General features: G+C 46.2%; 1 protein-coding gene across 4 annotated transcripts in view; it reads right to left on the bottom strand.

Moving 5' to 3' along the window:
* Positions 1–27,534, bottom strand: part of LOC147012393 (delta(14)-sterol reductase TM7SF2-like) — a 107,415-nt gene that overhangs the window by 69,124 nt on the left and 10,757 nt on the right. The window contains exon 1 of one of the 4 annotated variants that reach the window (XM_085856506.1): positions 5,190–5,321. The exons of the other annotated variants lie outside the window; for them this stretch is intronic. The gene's annotated coding sequence lies outside the window, so the exon portion shown is untranslated. Of the gene's footprint in view, positions 1–5,189; positions 5,322–27,534 lie in introns of those variants that run through there. 4 annotated transcript variants of the gene reach the window in all.

The raw sequence follows: 27,534 nt of genomic DNA, 5'->3' as shown, positions 1-27,534 counted from the left end.
AGAGCACACGGCAACACTTATACAGTTTTACTTCACAGACGGCGCCGACAACACATATACTCAAAGCAAAAGAAAAAGGGACCACCCTCAACGATGAGGGGGGCAGACGGGCCTGGGGCCGAGACCGCGTCGAGCCTACCCGTCTGGTGATGAGCCGCAAGATTGGCGGTGGCGCCCCGACTCCGCGGGCCTCGCTGGCACTGCCTGGAAATGGGGTGGGAACGGGGCCCCCTTCTCACACTATCTCAGCGCGGGGGGAAACAGGAGGGGGTTGTTGATGCTCGGGGGAATGAAGATATCTCGCTGCCTTGGGTCCCGCAACGAGCGTCTCCACCGCGACCTCGGTCGCGTTACCGGCCTCCCCTCTCCGCAGCTCCCCGACTCTGACACAAGCGCCCTCTCGACTGCCTTCGCCGCCGCCACCTCTCCAACTCTCCACTCTTCTCAGCTCCGTCCAACTGCTTTCTCTGACTCTTCTCTTCTCAACTCTCCTTGACTGACTCAACTTGACTCGGCGAGCGAACGCGGCCCTTTATAGCCCCCGGGGCTTCGCTCCTTCCCCTTCGACCCTTCACCTCTGGCTGGCTCCCCATTGGACAGAGGAAAAGTGGGCGTGAATGATTTTTGATCCGCGAATCTGCATATTGCGATTATACTCCGACGCACCTGGAGGCGGGGCCAAATCGCCCCACGCTCGCTGATAGGACGGAACAGAAGTGGGCGTGAATCGTTTTTCATCCGATTTCTTCGGAAAGGCTGGTGTTTTTGCACCTGCTGCTCGGTGCGCGCCCTGCACGAGTCCAGGATCGGCGCCCACAAGCGGCGCGGGAATGGCGGTGATGCGATGGTTGCGAGAGCGAGATGTGACGGCAAGAGTCGTGGCTGTTGTTGTGAAGCGGCGTTGCGGTTGCTGGTTGTTGTGTGATGGCTGTTGAGACGTGGTTGGTGGTGATTGTAATGGCGGCTGGTCCAAAATAAAGATAGTAAAAGAAAAACGGCTATCTAGAAGGGTCGCAGCCCGAATGAATGACATTCATTCCCTCTAAACAACGGGTTTGGGCTACTACACATATACTTACAGAGATATCTCACCTAAGGGACCTGAATGGTGGTTTGCGAATTTCGTCAACCACAACACTACCCCCTCCCCTTTTTACAGATTCGTCCCGAGTCGTCAAATTTTCGTGTGCCATCATGTGTCGTTCTCCCCTCGTACATTTTACCTACGGATCCCTGAGTGCGACATTCATGGTATTCGTGTCCCCAAAATAAATAACCTGAGGGCTGAGTAACTACCTAAACAAACTCACTCACACGGACGACTTAAATAAAATTGCCGGCGCTAAGACAGACATGCCGGGGGCGCACTTATATGTGCAGTACATCTTAATCTTAACTTACAAATTTTACACTAAACCATGGCCCAGGATCAATGGACTCTGCAGAAAGAAAGCAGTTAGCAGGGAGCCAGGCTGCTCGCATGCAGTCTCTGGCTCAAACAATGCAGGTGACAGGGAACGTGGCCGGCTGCTCACACGCAGTCCAAGGCCTTCCCTTTTGAACTGAACGCAGTGAACCACAACGGTGCATGGGCTGCACAAACGCAGTCTCCATGCCAGCTCAAGTGGCACACGCAATGAACACAACGGATGGATGGATGGACACAAACATGGTGCATGGGCCGCCACTGCAGGCCCGTGTTGTAGCTGCCAACAGGGCAGTTCTCGCAGCTTGCAAACTGTTGCCTTGATCCTGGCGCACATGGCAATGAACAGGGGGGGGGGCAAAGCAAAAATTGAACGGGGCTGGTGAACAGGGGCAGTGGGCATGGCATGGCAAAGGTGATCAGGCAAACACAGCCTGCAGAACAAGGCCGCTGCAGGCAAACACAGCCGGCACAGGCCTTGCAGAAAACAGCTGCAGCCGATCCAGCCGGCACAGGCCTTGCAGCAAAACAACAGCTGCCGATGAAGTAGGCCGGCCTTTGCCTTGCAGCAACGCAGCCAGCAGATGAAGCTGGCCAGCCATTGCCGTTCAGTGGAGGTTGGTGGAGGGAGTGCGGTGGTGCTGGCCACTCGGAAGGCGGGCTCGGACCTACCCTACGGTCTCCCTCCCAACCTATCGCCTTTGCCTGTCATTGTCTATACCCACTCCCTTAATTTGTCAAACCCCAATTTAGCCCCAACTTATTTTTTTATTTTTACTTCCCCACTATAAATCATCCCCTAACCCCCTGTACTGTCCTTGTTCGGCTAACCTATCCTGTCACCGAGCCTACTCCCAACCCCTACGTTCCCTTCCCGGAGGGGAACAAGGGAGAGCTAGCGTCCTGTGTCGAGGCCCAATTCAAGCCTCAGGATGGCCTCCCCAGACTTCAGCGATCTTAACACCAAGTGGGTCCAGCGGCCCACAACGACAGCGAGGGGATGGATGGTGCGGAGGGGTACACTTCCTAATCTACCCTATCCATTAACCTGTTAAACTACCCCGGGGCTTTCAACAAGCACCTCTCGCTTAAACTATTGATTCTAACAACCCAGATTCCCGTCGCCTGTGTTGGTGTCCTCACAATTTCGGGCCTCGCCCCCCAATTTTCTCTCCGTGCCCTCACACGGTCTCATGGCTGGGACATGTGGCTCCCTTTGGCAGGCACGACCCTCTGCCGAATCTCCCGCTATGGCACCCTCGGGCACTACACTGCCTCCGGGCCTACCAGCTCCCTAAACACCGGGGAGTGCCCCCCCATGGCACCTCCCCTGAAACGCACACGTGGCAGGCTGGCTTCCCAGGCCCCTTTCCGAGGGTCACCCGTGCCCACAACACTGCCCACGCGGCTAATGGCGCCCCGGGCCCCCGCACCAAGCAGGCGCACCCGTGCCCACTACGCTATCCCGGCCCCCCATGGGCCCTTGGCCTACCACGGCCGACTAGCCTGGTGCCCGGGGTACCCACTCAGCGATTCTCACCTTTCGCAGCCACACTCCCAGCCCGTCAACAGGGCTCCTGCACCCCTCCAAACGGGTTTCGAGCCTACTTCCCCACCAACAACAAAACGACCTCCATTTTGTAAATTTGACTAACCCCCCTGACTCACTCTACACTGACCCCGGGGGTCCCTTGGGCGGGAGTCACTCCTCCCCCCAATCACTCATCGCACCATGCATTCCCCATTCGCTCCACTCACACAGACCCGCTGGCCTCACTCACTCAACAAGTACTCACCTCACAACTCACCAACTCTTCAACACACACACCGTTGAACTCTGCCATTACATCCTTCTATCTGCATCCCCTAACTAACTCGTGCTCCCACGTCGTCCCTTACACTAAAGCACGTTCCTTTTAACACTATGTAGCTAAACTACGTCCCCTCTACGCATTCACAAGTCTGTCACTGTTCTCAAATGTCCCAAAAATTATTTCCCCAACCTACATCTGACTACAATCCCTCTAACTCATCCATTCCACGGACTCCATGAGGACTTACCCCTGCCCCATGAAGTCGGTCTAGCTAAGCTAACCCTGCCCCCTAACTAGTTTCATCCTGTGCCCTGGTCAAGGGGGTCTTCCACCCCTTGCCCAGGAATCCTGTGCACCCGAAAGTGAGGCTTGCTTTTTTTTTTTTTCTTTACATGCGCAGCACCAGCGCGGCAACTCGCAGCTCGCGCACTTTGCACCTGCCCGTGACGTCATGCAGCTGCACGTGTACCTCGTCCCTTCTTGGACGGTACCATCCGGCAGGGATACCCCTCCTGCCGGATTCCAACCCCACGTGCAGCCATGACGTCACCGTGCGCATAAAAAAAACACAAGCCCCACGTCTCGAGGGGTTCCCCACGCGAACACATGTGCTTTGCCCGTTGGAGCTTAACACACACGATCGCGTGGAGAACCCGTCCGGTCCAAATCCATAATCCTGCCTAAACTTTGTCCGTCCGCGGGATCGGCAAATCCACCGCGTGCGTTTCCGGACCGGGACTTCACTCTCGCAAGCGAGCAGGTGGGGGCCTCGTGCGTTGCACAGCACGGGCCTCACGCTCGCTGCTGGATGAACCCGGCACGGTCCCCGAAACAACTACAGCCGCTACTCGGCTTTCTTTCCTCTGTCGCAGTCTCCGTCGCCATTCAACACACGCACTCCCGCGTGTTACGACGCTAACACACCTCACCATTAAACTCACACCGGGAGACGCGGCTGCATGTTCACACATGTCGACCGACATCTCCCTTACACACAGCGACCTTGCACACGCTGTCTCTCTCACGCATACCACCTCCCTCGCACACGTGGCTCCACTCACTCGCGGCCTTCCACTCACTCGTGCCATTGCCCTCACACAAAACATACCACTCACACGCGGGGGCACTCGCCCGCGGTGCCTCACTCATACTGGCCGTTTCACTCACACACACGGCGACACTCACACACGGTGCCTCATCCACACACGGCATGCTGGGAAGCACGCCCTTTGGCACACTTGCCACTACACCACTCACACACGCGGGGGCACTCGCCCACGGTGCCTCATCCACACACCGTGCCTCACTCACACACGCGGGGGAACTCACCCGCGGTGTTTCACTCACACACGGCGCGCTGGGAAGCACGCCCTCCTGCACACTTACCACCACACCACTCACACACAGGGTCGCTTCCACACACGGGGACGCACTCACACCTTGCACCACACACACAGGGACAACCACACTGGGGATTCGTGTCCCCACAAGGGTCTCCGGGGCCTCTATACCCCCCAAGCTCTCCGTGCACCTGTTCGCAGCACTCCTCCTCTCAACCTCGCAAAGCACGACCGAACTCACCTGGTCGTGACTCGCCTCAAGGGGGCATACTCCCTCCCCTCATTCCTGGAGGAGGCCATCCAACTGCTCGCACCGGGTCTCTACCCAGTCCGCGATCTCACCCCCATTATCCTCCACTACCTCCGTGTGTGTGTGTGCGTCACTTACCCCGTCTTCATCGTGTAGTCTTCCCTCTATCGTTCCCATCTCCCGTGTTTCTGCCAACTCAGTCACCTCTTCACCCTTTACCTCCCTTGTCTCAACTATTATTTCCGTCTCTTCCCTTGTTATCTCCCTCGTGCACGTCTCCGTCACCCCAATTAGTTTTTCCCTCTCGGTTACCGTCACGACCCTCGCCCAACACGTCCCCCGAATTATTTTTTCCTTACCCGCCTCCACCGCGGGCCCGACAGCCGTTGCACTCCCTCCCAGCTCGTTCGCTCCCACACGTGGCGTCGCCATTTTAAGCTCCCCGGTTACTGCCTTCATGCCCGCCTGCAGGCTTCGGCCCATGCTCTGCGTCTCACCCCGCAGCCCTTTCAATTCTTCCTTCATGTTTGTTTCCATTTCGTTCATTTGCTTGTTCATGCCTTTTATTTCGTTTTTCATTTCATTTGTGTTTGAATCCATCTTCGTTTTCACTTCGTTCATATTTGTATCCATTTTTGCCAGCATGGCGAATAGCTGGGCCATGTCGGGTGCGCTTGGGTGAGCCGATTCGGCCAGGATCGTGAGGTTTTGGCGGAGGGGGGTGGGGGGTGGGGAGGTGTCATACACCGCGGCCGCCGCCGCACCTATTTCGGGCTCTGGGTTCAGTTGGACGAGTTCGTGTTCCTGCACAACCAACATTTCCTGCACGGGGATTTCATCCTGGACCATGGATCCTACATTACTACACATATACATTTCTAATACCCCCGGCTCCCGCTCGCCTTGAGACGCCATCTTATTTCTCGTAAAGGGTTAATTTGAATTGCTCGTAATTTGGAGGGAATCGGGGGTCGCTCCTCTCACCCCTGGACCGATTCCCGTGAATTTAGCTGGAGACAGGAGAGCCCGTTTTCCCGTTCTCCGACACCAGTGTCGCGAGGAGGGGGATGGGTTTGTATCTCACGACCTGACACCAGTGTTGCGGATTCGCGCCCGCCGGCGTGCGGACGGCCACGTAACTCGAATCGCGGCACGTCGCCCACCGGACGGACAATCCCGTCGTGACCCTCTCGGACTAACGCCGGGAACCAGTCACGGGTGGGCCTTTCGGCCTCACCACGATCGTGCCAATCGGCCCCCCGCGTGGGATAGGGTTGCTCGCCAAATTCGACCTAACCTAAGTACCCACACGGAGGGTAGACCGGGCGATCGCACCTCGCCGCAGGTCGACTTCGGACACGGGCCACTTTAAGCGACCCGTTCCGTACTATCGGGATAACCGTGCGGTGTTATCGTCAACCTCGACGGTTCGATTGATTATCGGGCGTTTTTAGCCCACGACCAACCCTTTACGTGAAGTAAGATGGAGATTCAATTAAAGAAAAGACGAAGCGAAACGGGAAAAACAGTTCAACATAAAGCACATTTATTCCGCGGCAATCGGAAAGCACACATATACAATTATACACCAAAAGCAAATGTAAAAGTGACACGACAGTTCTGCACAAAAAGCAAATGTAAAAGTGACACGACAATTCTGCACAAAAAGCAAATGTAAAAGAGAAACACAATGCAGATCTACTACCGACTACCGAGCACACGGCAACACTTATACAGTTTTACTTCACAGACGGTGCCGACAACACATATACTCAAAGCAAAAGAAAAAGGGACCACCCTCAACGATGAGGGGGGCAGACGGGACTGGGGCCGAGACCGCATCGAGCCTACCCGTCTGGTGATGAGCCGCAAGATTGGCGGTGGCGCCCCGACTCCGCGGGCCTCGCTGGCACTGCCTGGAAATGGGGTGGGAACGGGGCCCCCTTCTCACACTATCTCAGCGCGGGGGGGGGGGGGGAAACAGGAGGGGGTTGTTGATGCTCGGGGGAATGAGGATATCTCGCTGGCTTGGGTCCCGCAACGAGCGTCTCCACTGCGACCTCGGTCGCGTTACCGGCCTCCCCTCTCCGCAGCTCCCCGACTCTGACACGAGCGCCCTCTCGACTGCCTTCGCCGCCGCCACCTCTCCAACTCTCCACTCTTCTCAGCTCCGTCCAACTGCTTTCTCTGACTCTTCTCTTCTCAACTCTCCTTGACTGACTCAACTTGACTCGGCGAGCGAACGCGGCCCTTTATAGCCCCCGGGGCTTCGCTCCTTCCCCTTCGACCCTTCACCTCTGGCTGGCTCCCCATTGGACAGAGGAAAAGTGGGCGTGAATGATTTTTGATCCGCGAATCTGCATATTGCGATTATACTCCGACGCACCTGGAGGCGGGGCCAAATCGTCCCACGCTCGCTGATAGGACGGAACAGAAGTGGGCGTGAATCGTTTTTGTTCCGATTTCTTCGGAAAGGCTGGTGTTTTTGCACCTGCTGCTCGGTGCGCGCCTTGCGCGAGTCCAGGATCGGCGCCCACAAGCGGCGCGGGAATGGCGGTGATGCGATGGTTGCGAGAGCGAGATGTGACGGCAATGGTCGTGGCTGTTGTTGTGAAGCGGTGTTGCGGTTGGTGGTTGTTGTGTGATGGCTGTTGAGACGAGGTTGGTGGTGGTTGTAATGGCGGCTGGTCCAAAATAAAGATAGTAAAAGAAAAACGGCTATCTAGAAGGGTCGCAGCCCGAATGAATGACATTCATTCCCTCTAAACAACGGGTTTGGGCTACTACACATATACTTACAGAGATATCTCACCTAAGGGACCTGAATGGTGGTTTGCAAATTTCGTCAACCACAACACTACCCCCTCCCCTTTTTACAGACTCGTCCTGAGTCGTCAAATTTTCGTGTGCCATCATGTGTAGTTCTCCCCTAGTACATTTTACCTACGGATCCCTGAGTGCGACATTCATGGTATTCGTGTCCCCAAAATAAAGAACCTGAGGGCTGAGTAACTACCTAAACAAACTCACTCACACGGACGACTTAAATAAAATTGCCGGCGCTAAGACAGACATGCCGGGGGCGCACTCATATGTACAGTACATCTTAACCTTAACTTACAAATTTTACACTAAACCATGGCCCAGGATCAATGGACTCTGCAGAAAGAAAGCAGTTAGCAGGGAGCCAGGCTGCTCGTATGCAGTCTCTGGCTCAAACAATGCAGGTGACAGGGAACGTGGCCGGCTGCTCACACGCAGTCCAAGGCCTTCCCTTTTGAACTGAACGCAGTGAACCACAACGGTGCATGGGCTGCACAAACACAGTCTCCATGCCAGCTCAAGTGGCACACGCAATGAACACAACGGATGGATGGATGGACACAAACATGGTGCACGGGCCGCCACTGCAGGCCCGTGTTGTAGCTGCCAACAGGGCAGTTCTCGCAGCTTGCAAACTGTTGCCTTGATCCTGGCGCACATGGCAATGAACAGGGGGGGGGGGGGGCAAAGCAAAAATTGAACGGGGCTGGTGAACAGGGGCAGTGGGCATGGCATGGCAAAGGTGATCAGGCAAACACAGCCTGCAGAACAAGGCCGCTGCAGGCAAACACAGCCGGCAGATGAACTGGCCGGCACAGGCCTTGCAGAAAACAGCTGCGGACGATCCAGCCGGCACGGGCCTTGCAGCACAGCAGCTGCAGCCGATCCAGCCGGCACAGGCCTTGCAGCAAAACAACAGCTGCCGATGAAGTGGGCCGGCCTTTGCCTTGCAGCAACGCAGCCAGCAGATGAAGCTGGCCAGCCATTGCCGTTCAGTGGAGGTTGGTGGAGGGAGTGCGGTGGTGCTGGCCACTCGGAAGGCGGGCTCGGACCTACCCTACGGTCTCCCTCCCAACCTATCGCCTTTGCCTGTCATTGTCTATACCCACTGCCTTAATTTGTCAAACCCCAACTTATTTTTTTATTTTTACTTCCCCACTATAAATCATCCCCTAACCCCCTGTACTGTCCTTGTTCGGCTAACCTATTCTGTCACCGAGCCTACTCCCAACCCCTACGTTCCCTTCCCGGAGGGGAACAAGGGAGAGCTAGCGTCCTGTGTCGAGGCCCAATTCAAGCCTCAGGATGGCCTCCCCAGACTTCAGCGATCTTAACACCAAGTGGGTCCAGCGGCCCACAACGAGAGCGAGGGGATGGATGGTGCGGAGGGGTACACTTCCTAATCTACCCTATCCATTAACCTGTTAAACTACCCCGGGCTTTCAACAAGCACCTCTCGCTTGAACTATTGGTTCTAACAACCCAGATTCCCGTCGCCTGTGTTGGTGTCCTCACAATTTCGGGCCTCGCCACCCAATTTTCTCTCCGTGCCCTCACACGGTCTCATGGCTGGGACACGTGGCTCCCTTTGGCAGGCACGACCCTCTGCCGAATCTCCCGCTATGGCACCCTCGGGCACTACACTGCCTCCGAGCCTACCAGCTCCCTAAACACCGGGGAGTGCCCCCCATGGCACCTCCCCTGAAACGCACACATGGCAGGCTGGCTTCCCAGGCCCCTTTCCGAGGGTCACCCGTGCCCACAACACTGCCCACGCGGCTAATGGCGCCCCGGGCCCCCGCACCAAGCAGGCGCACCCGTGCCCACTACGCTATCCCGGCCCCCCATGGGCCCTTGGCCTACCACGGCCGACTAGCCTGGTGCCCGGGGTACCCACTCAGCGATACTCACCTTTCGCAGCCACGCTCCCAGCCCGTCAACAGGGCTCCTGCACCCCTCCAAACGGGATTCGAGCCTACTTCCCCACCAACAACAAAACGACCTCCATTTTGTAAATTTGACTAACCCCCCTGACTCACTCTACACTGACCCCGGGGGTCCCTTGGGCGGGAGTCACTCCTCCCCCCAATCACTCATCGCACCATGCATTCCCCATTCGCTCCACTCACACAGACCCGCTGGCCTCACTCACTCAACAAGTACTCACCTCACAACTCACCAACTCTTCAACACACACACCGTTGAACTCTGCCATTACATCCTTATATCTGCATCCCCTAACTAACTCGTGCTCCCACGTCGTCCCTTACACTAAAGCACGTTCCTTTTAACACTACGTAGCTAAACTACGTCCCCTCTACGCATTCACAAGTCTGTCACTGTTCTCAAATGTCCCAAAAATTATTTACCCAACCTACATCTGACTACAATCCCTCTAACTCATCCATTCCATGGACTCCATGAGGACTTACCCCTGCCCCATGAAATCGGTCTAGCTAAGCTAACCCTTCCCCCTAACTAGTTTCATCCTGTGCCCTGGTCAAGGGGGTCTTCCACCCCTTGCCCAGGAATCCTGTGCACCCGAAAGTGAGGCTTGCTTTTTTTTTTTTTCTTTACATGCGCAGCACCAGCGCGGCAACTCACAGCTCGCGCACTTTGCACCTGCCCGTGACGTCATGCAGCTGCACGTGTACCTCGTCCCTTCTTGGACGGTACCATCCGGCACGGATACCCCTCCTGCCGGATTCCAACCCCACGTGCAGCCATGACGTCACCGTGCGCACAAAAAAAACACAAGCCCCACGTCTCGAGGGGTTCCCCACGCGAACACATGTGCTTTGCCCGTTGGAGCTTAACACACACGATCGCGTGGAGAACCCGTCCGGTCCAAATCCATAATCCTGCCTAAACTTTGTCCGTCCGCGGGATCGGCAAATCCACCGCGTGCGTTTCCGGACCGGGACTTCACTCTCGCAAGCGAGCACGTGGGGACCTCGTGCGTTGCACAGCACGGGCCTCACGCTCGCTGCTGGGGGTGAACCCGGCACGGTCCCCGAAACAACTACAGCCGCTACTCGGCTTTCTTTCCTCTGTCGCAGTCTCCGTCGCCATTCAACACACGCACTCCCGCGTGTTACGACGTTAACACACCTCACCATTTAACTCACACCGGGAGACGCGGCTGCATGTTCACACATGTCGACCGACATCTCCCTTACACACAGCGACCTTGCACACGCTGTCTCTCTCACACATACCACCTCCCTCGCACACGTGGCTCCACTCACTCGCGGCCTTCCACTCACTCGTGCCATTGCCCTCACACAAACCATACCACTCACACACGCGGGGGCACTCGCCCGCGGTGCCTCACTCATACTGGCCGTTTCACTCACACACACGGCGACACTCACACACGGTGCCTCATCCACACACGGCATGCTGGGAAGCACGCCCTTTGGCACACTTGCCACTACACCACTCACACACGCGGGGGCACTCGCCCACGGTGCCTCATCCACACACCGTTCCTCACTCACACACGCGGGGGAACTCACCCGCGGTGTTTCACTCACACACGGCGCGCTGGGAAGCACGCCCTCCTGCACACTTACCACCACACCACTCACACACAGGGTCGCTTCCACACACGGGGACGCACTCACACCTTGCACCACACACACAGGGACAACCACACTGGGGATTCGTGTCCCCACAAGGGTCTCCGGCGCCTCTATACCCCCCAAGCTCTCCGTGCACCTGTTCGCAGCACTCCTCCTCTCAACCTCGCAAAGCACGACCAAATTCACCTGGTCGTGACTCGCCTCAAGGGGGCATACTCCCTCCCCTCGTTCCTGGAGGAGGCCATCCAACTGCTTGCACCGGGTCTCCACCCAGTCCGCGAGCTCACCCCCATTATCCTCCACTACCTCCGTGTGTGTGTGCGTCACTTACCCCGTCTTCATTGTGTAGTCTTCCCTCTATCGTTCCCATCTCCCGTGTCTCTGCCAACTCAGTCACCTCTTCACCCTTTACCTCCCTTGTCTCAACTATTATTTCCGTCTCTTCCCTTGTTATCTCCCTCGTGCACGTCTCCGTCACCCCAATTAGTTTTTCCCTCTCGGTTACCGTCACGACCCTCGCCCAACACGTCCCCCGAATTATTTTTTCCTTACCCGCCTCCACCGCGGGCCCGACAGCCGTTGCACTCCCTCCCAGCTCGTTCGCTCCCACACGTGGCGTCGCCATTTTAAGCTCCCCGGTTACTGCCTTCATGCCCGCCTGCAGGCTTCGGCCCATGCTCTGCGTCTCACCCCGCAGCCCTTTAATTTCTTCCTTCATGTTTGTTTCCATTTCGTTCATTTGCTTGTTCATGCCTTTTATTTCGTTTTTCATTTCATTTGTGTTTGCATCCATCTTCGTTTTCACTTCGTTCATATTTGTATCCATTTTTGCCAGCATGGCGAATAGCTGGGCCATGTCGGGTGCGCTTGGGTGAGCCGATTCGGCCAGGATCGGGAGGTTTTGGCGGAGGGGGGGGGTGGGGAGGTGTCGTACACCGCGGCCGCCGCCGCACCTATTTCGGGCTCTGGGTTGAGTTGGACGAGTTCGTGTTCCTGCACAACCAACATTTCCTGCACGGGGATTTCATCCTGGACCATGGATCCTACATTACTACACATATACATTTCTAATACCCCCGGCTCCCGCTCGCCTTGAGACGCCATCTTATTTCTCGTAAAGGGTTAATTTGAATTGCTCGTAATTTGGAGGGAATCGGGGGTCGCTCCTCTCACCCCTGGACCGATTCCCGTGAATTTAGCTGGAGACAGGAGAGCTCGTTTTCCCGTTCTCCGACACCAGTGTCGCGAGGAGGGGGATGGGTTTGTATCTCACGACCTGACACCAGTGTTGCGGATTCGCGCCCGCCGGCGTGCGGACGGCCACGTAACTCGAATCGCGGCACGTTGCCCACCGGACGGACAATCCCGTCATGACCCTCTCGGACTAACGCCGGGAACTAGTCATGGGTGGGCCTTTCGGCCTCACCACGATCGTGCCAATCGGCCCCCCGCGTGGGATAGGGTTGCTCGCCAAATTCGACCTAACCTAAGTACCCACACGGAGGGTAGCCCGGGCGATCGCACCTCGCCGCAGGTCGACTTCGGACACGGGCCACTTTAAGCGACCCGTTCCGTACTATCGGGATAACCGAGCGGTGTTATCGTCAACCTCGACGGTTCGATTGATTATCGGGCGATTTTTAGCCCACGACCAACCCTTTACGTGAAGTAAGATGGAGATTCAATTGAAGAAAAGACGAAGCGAAACGGGAAAAACAGTTCAACATAAAGCACATTTATTCCGCGGCAAACGGAAAGCACACATATACAATTATACACCAAAAGCAAATGTAAAAGTGACACGACAATTCTGCACAAAAAGAAAATGTAAAAGAGAAACACAATGCAGATCTACTACCGACTACCGAGCACACGGCAACACTTATACAGTTTTACTTCACAGACGGCGCCGCCAACACATATACTCAAAGCAAAAGAAAAAGGGACCACCCTCAACGATGAGGGGGGCAGACGGACCTGGGGCCGAGACCGCGTCGAGCCTACCCGTCTGGTGATGAGCCGCAAGATTGGCGGTGGCGCCCCGACTCCGCGGGCCTCGCTGGCACTGCCTGGAAATGGGGTGGGAACGGGGCCCCCTTCTCACACTATCTCAGCGCGGGGGGAAACAGGAGGGGGTTGTTGATGCTCGGGGGAATGAGGATATCTCGCTGGCTTGGGTCCTGCAACGAGCGTCTCCACCGCGACCTCGGTCGCGTTACCGGCCTCCCCTCTCCGCAGCTCCCCGACTCTGACACGAGCGTCCTCTCGACTGCCTTCGCCGCCGCCACCTCTCCAACTCTCCACTCTTCTCATCTCCGTCCAACTGCTTTCTCTGACTTTTCTCTTCTCAACTCTCCTTGACTGACTCAACTTGACTCGGCGAGCGAACGCGGCCCTTTATAGCCCTCGGGGCTTCGCTCCTTCCCCTTCGACCCTTCACCTCTGGCTGGCTCCCCATTGGACAGAGGAAAAGTGGGCGTGAATGATTTTTGATCCGCGAATCTGCATATTGCGATTATACTCCGACGCACCTGGAGGCGGGGCCAAATCGCCCCACGCTCGCTGATAGGATGGAACAGAAGTGGGCGTGATACGTTTTTGATCCGATTTCTTCGGAAAGGCTGGTGTTTTTGCACCCGCTGCTCGGTGCGCGCCCTGCACGAGTCCAGGATCGGCGCCCACAAGCGGCGCGAGAATGGCGGTGATGCGATGGTTGCGAGAGCGAGATGTGACGGCAAGGGTCGTGGCTGTTGTTGTGAAGCGGCGTTGCGGTTGGTGGTTGTTGTGTGATGGCTGTTGAGACGTGGTTGGTGGTGGTTGTAATGGCGGCTGGTCCAAAATAAAGATAGTAAAAGAAAAACGGCAATCTAGAAGGGTCGCAGCCCGAATGAATGACATTCATTCCCTCTAAACAACGGGTTTGGGCTACTACACATATACTTACAGAGATATCTCACCTAAGGGACCTGAATGGTGGTTTGCGAATTTCGTCAACCACAACAATATATATATATATATATATATATATATATATATATATATATATATATATATATATATGTAGGGTGAATAGACTGGTTCTGGCTCACTTTTCCCCATGTAAATGAATGGGGGATTTTCAGCGATTCATATTTTTTTTTCCTAAAAATAAACCCCCTTTTTATCCCAAGGTATATTTATTTGTCTCCCCTTTTAACCTGAGGACACTTTTTTTTTCAAATAATCCATGCAATAAGATAAAGATTTGTTCAAGTACTAAAGTGGTAATGTGATTTGTTAAAGGTGATTTGAAAGAAATATCTGAAACGTCTAACCCTCAGGACACTCTTTATCAAATAACCGATGCATATTGTTTAGCTCACTCATTGAACCTATAAAGATTTGTTCATTCTCAAATTCCTTCAATAGTTTAATTTTCTTTGCACAATAATCCCCATCTAAAATATTGAGAAACAAAACATTTGAATCTTTATATTTTTTAAGATACCCCTTTTGTGCCATTACGAAATGATAAACTTCTCTTAATGATCTCATCTGGCCACCGCCCGAGTTGCAAATCATTTTTGTACATAAACCACGCCATAAAAAGAGTTTTGTTTCAAATGTTTTCAGTTTGTGTCATGAAAATGAGGAAGTGTTTTTTTTGACACGGTCGTGCTGTGTGAATGAGGAAGTGTTTTTGGACAGTCATGCTGTGAAAAAATAGGAACTATTCTCTGAGACAAGGCCTCGTGTTTCTATTTTATCTCAGAACATGAACAGGCTTTTAAAAATGTTTAATCAAAATGATTTTAGGGCATTTTAAGTATATTTTAAAAATGATTCATACAATTTGAGAATATATCGCCCAGTTATTTTCCAAGCTGTCTCGCCCGAAGCGTCATTTCCTGTGGCCACACCCAATGATTAAGCAATCTCCTCATCGTTGCCTTATAAGTGATTCGCCAGACAAAGTTTCTGCCAGACGGGATTTTCATTTTTATTACTGAGACATGAGCGATCTTTCTTCCGCGAACAAAACAGCTCAACACAAAGTTGGTAAGCCTGTGTATAGGTTCCTCTTTGAACGATGAAGCAATTGATTATAAATTAAATCGTGATAATTCTGATTTTTTTTTTTTTCTTAGCAGGTCCTTGGAAGAAGAGAAGTTTACATATCACGACGAGGTGCATGAAATTAATGCTCTTATTGAAGAGGTCAATCATCTTAGAAGAGAATTGAAAAACATTTTTAATGACTGACACAACGTCTTATCACGGCCTCTGATCTTTTTGCCATCTTGTACCATTGGTAAAAAAAACTGAGACATGGACTCACTCTCTTCCGATGAAGATAACAGCTCACTACAAAGTTGGTAAGTTTGTGTATGGTTTCCTCTTTGAACGATGAAGCAATTGATTATAAATTAAATCGTGATAATGCGAAAATATATATTTTTTCCTGGCAGGTCCTTGGAAGAAGTGGAGTTTACATATCACGATGAGGTACATCAAATGAATGCTCTTATTGAAGAGGTCAATGATTTTAGAAGAGAATTGAAAAACATTTATAATGACTGGTACGAAGTCTTATCAAGGCCTCTGATCTCGAATAAATTAAACCAATGGTGAGACGTGTGTGTGTGTGTGTGTGTGTGTGTGTGTGTGTGTGTGTGTGTGTGTATGTGTGTGTTGGTGAATATGTGTGTGTGTGTGTGTGTGTGTGTGTGTGTGTGTGTGTATGTATATATATATATATATATATATATATATATATATATATACACGTGTGTGTGTGTGTGTCTCTTCCCCTGTCTGTTTGTCTCTCTATCTCTCCCTGTCTGTCTCTTTGTATCTCTCTCTGTCTGTCTTTCTACCTACCTCTCTCTGTCTGTCTCTCCATCTATACCCTTGACTCATTATTTTATTTTTTTTTCAGCTCGATCACACAACATCAGCTGTTGAAGCAATCTGGTACAACACATGATTTTCTGGAGGTAAATGTTTCTGAATTATTATTTAGTTATTTGTTTATTTATTCTTTTATTAATATCACTCACTCTTTGGAATGTCGTCTTATGTTGGTTGCATCATTAGTTTGGACGCGGTTTTACCAGTACACTGGAATTCATTTTATTGGCCTTGGAAGGATGACAGGCTGAGTCGGCCTCCTGGTGTGTTAATTCAGTGGTCAACGAGGCTTGAACTTAGAACCAACACCAGGCTTACTTATATTACCATGTAATTATCTTTATAAAACCTAATTATTATACACTTTTTGTTTCAAAACAGAATATGGTGTCTGAGTTTTGAAATCACAAGACATCTGAAGAAGATTGCTGGGAAAGATTATACATTCTCACAAATGAATATTTAATATTTGCAATTTTGATCAATTATATTTGTTTTGTTTACAATTACTTGATTTTGAATTTCAAAAAAAGGATCAAGACATGAAGGAGAGGGAGGGGGGGTAGGTGCGCTCCCCCAATGACCCATCACCCCCTCATCCCACCCCTCCCCTCCCCATGTGTGTGTGTGGGGAAGGGTGGGGGTGGGATGAGGGAGGTGGTGGGTCACAGGGGGGATGAGGGGGGTGGGATGAGGGGTGGGGCTTGTGTGGGCGGGGCTTGTGTGGGTGGGGTTTATGTGGGCGGGGCTTCGGTGTGGGCGGGGCGTGTGTGGGCGGGGCGTGTGTGGGCGGGGCTTGTGGGAGGGCGTTTATGTGGGTGGGGCTTGTGTGGGCGGGGCTTCGGTGGGGTTTATGTGGGTGGGCTTCGGCGGGGTTTGTGTGGGCAGGGTTTATGTGGGTGGAGCTTGTGTGGGAGGGGTTTATGTGGGCAAGGTTTATGTGGGAAGGGTTTATGTGGGTGGGGCTTCGGTGGGGCTTATGTGGGAGGGGTGAATGTGGATGAGGCTTATGTGGATGAGGTTTGTGTGGATAAATGGATGGGTGGATGGGTGGATGAGTGGAGCTTGTGTGGATGGGTGGATAATTTTTAAATTAAATAAACATGTTGTGTGTGGGGAACTAATTAACTAATCACTAATTATGTGAATATGATGAATATGGGTGGAGCTTGTGTGGAGCTTGTGTGGAGCTTGTGGGGGGTTTGTGTGTGGTGGGGTTTGTGTGGGGTTTGTGTGGGGTGGGGTTTGTGTGGGGTGGGGTTTATGTGGGTGGGTTTTGTGTGGGCGGATTCAAAAAGGGGCGGAGTCAAAAAATTTCAATTTATCTTTGTGTTTTGTAATTCCTGTGAATAAAATGAACCTGAAATCTCTTCCCCTTCCAAATCATATATCTTATAAGTCCAAGGAACCGTATCTATGACATCAACAATTTTAAAAAGCTCATTCGTCCATCTTTTAATATAACCCTTTTCAAAATGAGATTTCCACCTATATATTCTTACGATATCACCAACTTTGAACTTAGGTTTTCTGACATTAATCTCTTTTTCATATTTTAATTTTGTAAATGTTTCTGATGGTTTCATATTTGTTGACGTGCGAATCGTGTCATTATACTTATCCACAATATCCTGAATAAAAGATGACCATTGTTGGGAACCGAGTTGTGTGAATTTTTTTATATAGTCTCTCTTTTAAGGTACGATTAAAACGTTCAACAACAACTGCATTCCCTTCATTAAAGGTACTGTATAATGTAATACTGTTATTTTTTAGAAAATTCATAAATGTCTTGTTATAAAACTCTCTACCCTCATCAGTCCACAATTTTTTAGGTTTTCTCTTACTTTTATTAAATATCTGTTGAAAGGCTAACATAAGAGTATTACCTGTTTTGTTTTTTAATGGTACAAACCATGCGTATCTACTCCTCAAATCAATAACGGTTAAAGCATACTTGTACCCCTTATCATTATTGAGTTCAATCAAATCAGCAGACCAGATATAATCAACTTCCTTGGAATAAACTTTCCTTCTCTGAAACTTTGTGAATATTAGTTTATGTAATTCATCAGCTAATTGGTCTTCAGTCTTAATGGCATCATTAGAGCCTATAAGTTTTTTGAATTTCCAAGTCCAAGTTTCAATTTAGCACTGATAATCTTCTTCACAATGAACCGATCAACTTTTTCTCTCAAGGTTGGATTTTGTATCAGAGACAAATTATACAACATTTCTCTATCGGCTTCATGCTTTTCTTCCAATGTTGTGGTATTCCCATAATCAATATCGTTTGTCATGCACACTTCATCAACTCTATTGATGGGTTTACTCCAGGATTTAGGATTGTCTGCCTCATCTAATCTTTTATCCAAGTTTGTGCCTGGACTACAGAAAGAATACCCTGGAAGATGTAATTCCCCTGGTATTCCAGTAGTTGTAAATTTACTTCCTGATAAAAACTTTTGTATATCTCCTCCTTGTTTGTGTTTGGAGATAAATTGATTTTTTTTTAACCACACACCGAACATATACCTTTTTGTATAACCCTGTTATTTTTACTTTTAATATATGAAATATTTTTAGTATTAGTTTTCTTTTTACATTTGAGACAATAACTCATTTATTTATGTGAAAAATTCCTGCAGAGTGCAAAAACCTTTTTAGTTTCCAACATGCACATTTGAATCTTAATTTTTAAAACATTAAGAATCCTTAGAAATGCCTTCACTCTCTCCTCCATTTATTTAAGAAAAAAAATGAAAAACTTGAATTAAAATGAATAGCTTGTCGATGTCAATAGTCTTGTCGAAAATATTTCAAATAGACTTGTCAATTCTTTGTTTTCCTCCTCGGTGGGTTGAGTTATTTTCTGTAATACCACCAATCTTTTTTTAATCTCACTGGTTTCCATATTTTGATATTTATTTTGTCTCGCTCTTTCCTCCCTCTCTCTCTTCTCTCTCTCCTCCCTCTCCTTCTCTCTCTTCTCTCTCTTCTCCTTTTCCTCCTCTTTTTTTCTCCCTCTCCTCCTTCTCTCTCTTCTCTTTTTCCTCCTTCTTTCTTCTCCCTCTACTCCTTCTCTCTCTTCTCCTTTTCCTCCTTCTCTTTCTTCTCCCTCTCCTCCTTCTCTCTCTTCTCCTTTTCCTCCTCTTCCCTCTCTTCTTCAACTCCTTCCTCATCCCTTATTATCCTTGAATCGCTTACACCCCATATAATATCATACATATATTCATCAGGATTTCTTGTTATTCCTGTATCCAAAATAATTTTTTTTACAACAGGAAACCAATAAAATTTCTTTTGAATTTTCTAAAAGAGCCTTACCTTTTCTTAACTTTATAATTTTTTCATTATTTAACATTCTAATTAAATCTAAAGTTGTCGGTTTATCAACATCAGCATAATACCAATCTTTTATTGAAAATACCTCATTCTTATGTTGTAGAACATATTTATTAAAATACCGAATACCCTTTTCTTGAAGGTATGCTTGGACACAGAAATGATAATTTTCTTGAAGCCTTCTTTCTAGCATTTATGTATTAGAAATATATGTTAGAATAATATTATGGCACGAAACACCTCCCCATCTTCCCATAGTTAAATCATTTTGTATTTCCTTACTTATTATACAGTGGGGAGAACAAGTATTTGATACACTGCCGATTTTGCAGGTTTTCCCACTTACAAAACACGTAGAGGTCTGTAATTTTTATCATAGGTACACTTCAACTGTGAAAGACGGAATCTAAAACATAAATCCTGAAAATCACATTGTATGATTTTTAAATAATTAATTTGCATTTTATTGCATGAAATAAGTATTTGATCACCTCCCAACCAGAAAGAATTCCGGCTCTCACAGACCTGTTAGTTTTGTCTTTAAGAAGCCCTCCCATTCTCCACTCATTCCCTGTATTAACTGCACCTGTTTGAACTTGTTATCTGCATAAAAGACAGCTGTCCACATTCAATCAATCAGACTCCAACCTCTCCACAATGGGCAAGACCAGAGAGCTGACGAAGGACATCAGGGACAAAATTGTAGACTTGCACAAGGCTGGGATGGGCTACAGGACAATAGGCAAGCAGCATGGTGAGAAGGCAACAACTGTTGGTGCAATTATTGGAAATGGAAGAAGTTCAAGACAACAGTCAATCTCCCTCGGTCTGGGGCTCCATGCAAGATCTCACCTCGTGGAGCCTCAATGATCATGAGAAAGGTGAGGGATCATCCCAGAACTACACGGCAGGACCTGGTCAATGACCTGAAGAAAGCTGGGACCACAGTATCAAAGAAAACCAGAAGTAACACTACGCCGTCATGGATTAAAATCCTGCAGCGCACGCAAGGTCCCTCTGCTCAAGCCAGCGCATGTCCAGGCCCGTCTGAAGTTTGCCAATGACAATCTGGATGATCCAGAGGAGGAATGGGAGAAGGTCATGTGGTCTCATGAGACCAAAATAGAGCTTTTTGGTTTAAACTCCACTCCCCATGTTTGGAGGAAGAAGAAGGATGAGTACAACCCCAAGAACACCATCCCACCCGTGAAGCATGCAGGTGGAAACATCATTCTTTGGGGATGCTTTTCTGCAAAGGTGATAGGACGACTGCACCGTATTGAGGGGAGGATGGATGGGGCCATGTATCGCAAGATCTGGCCAACGACCTCCTTCCCTCAACAAGAGCATTGAAGATGGGGCGTGCCTGGGTCTTCCAGCATGATAACGACCCGAAACACACAGCCAGGGCAACTAAGGAGTGGCTCCGTAAGAAGCATCTCAAGGTCCTCGAGTGGCCAAGCCAGTCTACAGACCTGAACCCAATAGAAAATCTTTGGAGGGAACTGAAAGTCTGTGTTTCCCAGCGACAGCCCCGAAACCTGAATGATCTGGAGAAGATCTGTTTGGAGGAGTGTGCCAAAATCCCTGCTGCAGTCTGTGCAAACCTGGTTGAGAACTACAGGAAACGTCTGATCTCTGTAATTGCAAACAAAGGTTTCTGTACCAAATATTAAGTTCTGTTTTTCTGATGTATCAAATACTTATTTCATGCAATAAAATGCAAATTAATTATTTAAAAATTGTACAATGTGATTTTCAGGATTTTTGTTTTAGATTCCGTCTTTCACAGTTGAAGTGTACCTATGATAAAAATTACAGACCTCTATGTGCTTTGGAAGTGGGAAAACCTGCAAAATCGGCAGTGTATCAAATACTTGTTCTTCCCACTGTATATAATCCTGTTTTTTCTGTTTTCATGATATAAACAAGGGCAAAACCATTATTATATTTACCCTTATTAAATTCTTTTATTTGTTGTTTACTAATCGTGGCCCCACAAAACTCATTCTCAATACCAAGTGGATAATATTCTTCCTCACGAGACTGATTTAATTGTTCCAGGTCTTCGAGGTTAATTTTAAATGACCAATTATACCCTAAATCATTCATATCATACCCCCATTGTTCTATTCTCATACAAACGATACGCCCTTCTTTATAAAAATTAATTTTAATTCGAACTGTGAATTCTGTATGACCTGGAGATAATATCAACACTTCTGTATCTTTGGAATACACGGCCGTTTTATTTAAGGCTATATATTGTGATAAATCACTTAATCTCACCAAGTCATTCGCTTCAGTCGGGCTTGGATAATTTTTTAATTTATAAGCATTTTTCATGTTAATATTTTGGTTATATTATATTTATGTCGTTCAGCCTTTGCCTTTGTGTAATAATTTGATAAATCAATATCCAGTTCTTGAGATACACCAAAGATAGAACCATCTTTACCAACATAAGTCATTTATATTAGATTAAAAATAATATCATAAAATTTTTTATTTTTGTTGAGTTGAAATAACACATACAGACATAATTGACCACAAGACTTGGAATTTAATTCTTGGACTTGAAATGTTTGATAAACACCATTCTGTAAGAATTTTATGACTTCAACAGGTGGTGGAAGACCAAAACTATCAAAATAATATTTGTCTTGACTATTAAAAATACAAACCCAATGAGAACCGTTCCCATTATTATCTTCTAAGTTCATAATAATATTCTTTGTATGTTTCGGCACATTTGTTAATTCATCTCTCATACAAATAACCACATTATGAATTTTTAATTTCTTACAATATTTGACAAGTTGTAAATTTGATGTTGTATTCTTTCCAAATTCTTTAAACCACTCATCAATGCTCATTTATTTATTAGAAAGATATAATCCATTACCTCTTTTCGTTAATTTTACACCTGCTTGTGCTATAGAAGAAAGCATATCTCCAACTAACAATCTCGCTTTATCAGGCAGACCTTCAAGTTTTTCAGCAAAATCTATAATTACACCACTTCCACTAATTTGTTTCTCCAACTCTTTGTTATGTCTTTCCAATTCTTTTTGAGCCTGGAGTTGAGCCTTCCTTTCGTTGGCAGTTTTCACCGCTGTTGAAATACCACCCGTCAATGCTCCAACCGCACTTAAACCAGCAAATAAAGGAATTAGAAATGGGAGAAATCCTCCACTCGTCTCTCTTATTGAATATTTTTTCAACATTGGTTTTGTCATTTTAATTTTAAGTGAGCCAGTGTCATTCAAGATTTTAACCTGTTCTCTTGTGAGCAAAACATCAATTCTTACTGCTCCTTTTCTCTGAATTGTATTAACGTTAATCGTACAAGGCTTTTGATTTTGAACACAAGATGATAGTTTATGAAGATTGATTTGATTAACATATACCCCAGTTGGTACTTTGCCACTCATTTATTTAACAAAAAATTATGTGAGACTAATCATCACACCATTATCTGCATTAATCTGCAATTCTGTTTCTTCCAAAAGCAAACAATATGTATCAACTTCTTCACTCTCTCCTCTTTCAATGTATAGGGAAGTATCCACTCGATTAGACTTTATAGTTTCCTTTTGAGCGCTCAGGTCAAACGCATAGATTGTATACAAACTTTTAAATGCTGTCATATCCAAAATAGGTTCTTTATTTCCATTACTTTCACACACCTTTTGGTAAGACTTGTATGCTTCAGCAAAATCATTTTTTTCCCAATTAATTTCCAATCTATCTCGTGGATAAAATGTTCCATCTAGAGAAACGCGAAGTTGTTTCACCTTAGCATTATCACTCAATGCATTATTCTTATCAGTCGCAGTATCACCATCTGGCTTTTTAAAAATGATCCACAGATATCGTGGCTTTCCTTCCAGAACACCCAAATTCCACGTGTAAGTAGTTTGGTTGAGTTTAACGTGTTGACATCTTCTTTTGAGATATGATACACTGAGTGGTTTCTTTGAGTTCAGTCTTCGATTCAACATCTCTTCTGTTTTAAGATTAGGAGTATATTCACTGATATACCAACTCATCTCCTCAATTACAAATTTATTCTGTTCACCAAAAGCACTACCAACACCAAAAAGCAATCTATTTTCATTATCATTACTTTGTAGTTGAAATCTAATTTTAAGACCATACAGAACTTTATCATGATCACAAAATCCAAATATACCTTTAAGAGGAACTGCCACAGTAAAACTATTTTCTGCTTTTGTATCATCATTATACATTCCTTTCCTTTGAGTATATCCAGGGTCTGTGTTTGTTCCCGTTGACATATCAGGAATAAAACCTTCGACAGACCCCTTTCCCATTCTATCACTGAATGTATAGAGTGTAAATTTCATCATTTCAGATACAGCAGAGACATAATCAACCACTTCAACTTCTTGTGTTCCAATATACAAACGCACAATATCAAACATTTTCCAGAAGAAATCATTTACAAGTGTAGCGTTTGTGTTATTCCCAGCTTTAGTGAATTTAAATTTACACAAGAAACTTTCGGAGAGATTCAAATAGGTTTGTTGATTATTTATTTCAAAACTTTTTGTACCATTCGTATTCCAGTCTGTTCCAGTTATTGCATTTACCTTGAAGTAATCTTCTTTTTTAGTGGAGTTTGAGATAATAATAGTATCATCCAAATCATAGATACTATCAATTGCTTCCATACTTGTATTTATTTAGGAAAAAAAGATGTTAAAACTTTTGAAACCCTGATCCAAGTATTCAAATTATTTTCTGTCGTTCTTGGGGGGACAACTGAGTTTTGCCTTTCTTAATTTCTTTTATTGCTTGTAATTTATGAGATTCCTTCTGGGCATCTTTTATGCTCTTTACAGCACCTGCTACATTTCCCACAGCAGAAGCAGTTGAACCAATTAGATCTTTATGTTTTAGAATAGTTGAACCAATACCCATTTGAGTATCAATTATCCCATCTCCTCTAAATTGATGTCCAACACCCCTTTGTCTCTTAGGTTTATAGTATCCTCTACCAAGATACATACCTTCACCCTTGTAGTATGGGGAAAGGAACATCCCATCCCCTGTAATTATTTTATATTTTCCCAACTCGTGTTTCCTCACAATAACCATCGTATTTATTTATTGGAAAACTTCACGTAGGTGAATTCTGATGGATATAACTTCTCCATGAAAAGAAATCATACGATTATCTTGGTCGGTTATCCTAAAATTTACTCTGTGTATGGTTTTTCCTGACACAGGGAGATAAACCAAATTTTTGGGTTCCATATTGAATTTATAACCAATTGGGGTTGAGTATGCGCTGAATGAAAATATTGCATTTGTTTTTTTTCCATCATTATAAGCACCATCAATCAAATCACAGTGAATTAACACCGAATTTATTCCTGAGGATATTTGAATGACATTATCACTGTAAAACGTCCCATTAGTTTCAATCTTTTTTGAGGAGAAACCCAATAACTCTCTAAATGAATTATTAATTGTGAAATCAACCTTGTAGTTATTTTTAACTTTAATCGTTGATTTTGAAGTATGTTTTTGAATGTCTATAACAATATTTTTTGGTTCATCACCCTGTTCTTTCATAAGACGAGCAATTTCGGAAGATATTTGAGAAATCTCATATGCTCCGGGTGAGACTGTTATCGTTTTGTATCCACTTCCGGGATTATAACTAAACTTGTCATTTTTATCAGTTATATTAAATAAGGTATTATAACTTTCCATGGACAATAAAGATGCCTCATATTCTTTTGTTCGGTCAAGTTGTAGTGGGTATGGGAATGAAGATGTGTGGTCGCTTGTTGTGAAATTAAAACTCAGGATTGTGCTTCTCATCTTATTTAATATGAGATAAAATGTCTTTATATTGAGATTTATTAATTATTTTCATGTTCATCAACTGGTCTAAAATGGCTGATGCTTCATTAAAACAATTGTTATTTCCAGCCTTCTTACTACCTCACAACAATAACAGTCTATTAACTAATTGCAATGGGTCATTTGGAAGAAAACTAATATCTGAACCAAGGATACTTAAAGCCTGAATAATGTGTTTCTCCTTCTCATTTTTCCTACTTTTACTAGAAATACTAACCCTATAATTTGGAGTGTTCAGCAGATCAATATATACTCTATCATCATTATTTTTCATATCCAATGGTTTATCAATATACTTTGATTCATCCCTCACAGTTGAACCTTGTCTTCCATCTTTTGTGAGAATAAACATTAATCTCGGAGTTAGTTTAACAGGAGGTTGAGCAGAACCCAAGAACCTTAATTCATCATTAAATATCAATACGTTTTCTTGAACAAGATGAAATATTGCTGGTTGTTCTGTTGGAATGAGTCCTGCTTTGGTTTTTGAATCCGCTGAATATTCATTGTTTTGAAGAGCATTCATAATATAATCAGGGGGTCGATTAATCTCTTCCAGTTGTTGAAATAAACCTTCATCATCATATACCTTTAATTCTCCTAAATGCTCTAATTCTTCCTCCGTCATTTGATCAAAATCTTTTAACATTTGAAGTTTTTTTAGGAGTATATTCTACTGTGGGAACTGTGGAAACATCTTTCATTTTTTCTTGGGAAGTTTTTAAAAGTGGTTTAAAAAATTTATCTTGTTTTCTTTCAAATGCTTCTTCGCCCGTTAGTTTCTGTCTGCGTTTCTTCTTTATGTCTTCCTGCTGTTTTACAACTTTTGAAACCAACTCTTGATGTTCCTTAAATCTTCTTACTCTTTCTTTTGCATCCATTTATTTATTGTAAAATATCATTTAATGAATTGTAAAGATCAACAGGGAAATTTTCCTTTTCTTCATCATTCAAGTAGATGTGTTCAAATAAATCCTTTTCTTTAAATATTTCATCAAATTCTTTATTAACATTAATGCGAGTTGTAATTTCTTCTTCACTAATACTTGCATCTCTGCCTTTCATACGTTTGCGTTGAGTTTCTTCATCAACATCAAAACCGAATGATAAAATCTTCACTCCGCTCAGATGTTTAATAATTTGTCTCGTTCCTTCTGGATTAGTTTCTAATATCCCAAGACCACCAGATTTTAGTTTCCTTAACTCACTCTTACAATGTGAATATTTTGTTGTACCAAGAGAAACCTCCTCAAATATTTGACCTTCATTCCTCAATCGCATATGTTCCTCCACTGAAATATAGTGATAATCTTCACCTTTTACTTCTCCAGGTCTTATTGCTCTCGTTGTTGTTGATACAATGCGTATCACGGGGTGTTTTTTAAGTAAATTTACAATATTCTCATTTGTACTACACAAGAACCTTGATTTATGAAAGTTTTTTCCAGAAGCAGATTTACCCACAAGATTTACAATAATAGTTGTCATTTATATATGTAATTGTTTATAAAACAAAAAATATATCCCTTAATATGTCATCTTGTTTCACAACAATATATTTATATTTTTCAGTCGTGTGCTTCATGTAATCCTCAAATTTCGTTTTACTACATAATGTAGAACAATTATCTCTCCAAAAATTATTGATATCTATTGAATTTAACTTGAATAAAATAAAAGTATTAGCATTGTTTCTGATGGAACGACGAGGAAGTTGAAAGTACGATTGACTAAGATAAATACAATTACAAGAAGAATGTCTCCCTCTTGTGTAGTAGCTGTCCATTACCGTTTGGTTTCTCTCATTAACACAATCATCAAAGATAACGAGGTTCTTTTTTGATTTATCCAAATCTTGGGGAGACTATATATCATCCATATTATCACTAAGAATACAAGTTATCGGATTTGATTTCTTTTTACATCTCTGTGTATCACAAAATAGTTGAATTATATCTTCAATGTTATAATCATTTAGGTTTTTTTGATGTTTAAATAAACCGATTATATCTTCTTTTTGAAGACCAGCATTAAAACCTTGTGAGAGTAGTTGATACTCTGGTTGAAAACTCGACTTTGTGAAAATTATTAAATTATCATAATCTAAAAAGTTGGGAGTGAGGAGCATCTTTAAAAGTAAGCAGGTTTTCCACATCCACTTGAA

The sequence above is a fragment of the Eptatretus burgeri genome, chromosome 15, assembly GCF_056783735.1.
Source record: "Eptatretus burgeri isolate ZD-2024b chromosome 15, Ebu_testis_v1, whole genome shotgun sequence".
In the NCBI taxonomy this organism is placed as follows: domain Eukaryota; kingdom Metazoa; phylum Chordata; class Myxini; order Myxiniformes; family Myxinidae; genus Eptatretus; species Eptatretus burgeri.
This window is presented reverse-complemented; position numbering and strand designations above follow the sequence as displayed.